Genomic DNA, 574 nt, shown 5'->3' with positions numbered 1-574 from the left:
ACACCATGAGCCATGGATTGATTGGAGGTCAAAGACCTTGGGCGCTACGCGCACGTCTACTGGGGAGCTTTGGCGAGACATGAACCCACCTCTGCTAGAAGGAAAAAGCGCTATAGACGAGAGCGCTGGACCGAGACGGTCAACGTGCTAGACATTGGAATGTCCGAGGTCGGTAGACACCTACGGTGCAATGAATAGGCGTCTCGAGTGTGGCTCCCGGGCTGATCGTGGAGTGGCACGTAACCCACTGAGCGATGCTCAAGTTTCGGAGCCTTCGCTGCATGTCATGCGCGCCATGGTCGGCAAGGACCGAGGCATCGAGGGCGAGGCTCTCATGATGCGCGAGGAGTGGCACGAAAGCATTGAGCACTGCTCACGTTGCAAAGCAGTCGCTGCATGTCATTGGTGGCGTGGTCGGACAGAATCCAAGGCATCTTGGGCACGGCCCTTCAGATGCGCGTGGAGTGGCGCGGTATCCACTGAACGAAGACTGCGGGGTAGCAGTTCTTCAGCGGATGTTGTAAATAACATCGGAGCTCCAAAGCAGCGGAAAGTGAGAGTGACAGACGCAGAG

The sequence above is a fragment of the Plasmopara halstedii genome, assembly GCF_900000015.1.
Source record: "Plasmopara halstedii genome assembly, contig: Scaffold_1343, whole genome shotgun sequence".
Classification (NCBI taxonomy): Eukaryota; Oomycota; class Peronosporomycetes; order Peronosporales; family Peronosporaceae; genus Plasmopara; species Plasmopara halstedii.
Note: the sequence above shows the minus strand (reverse complement) of the source record.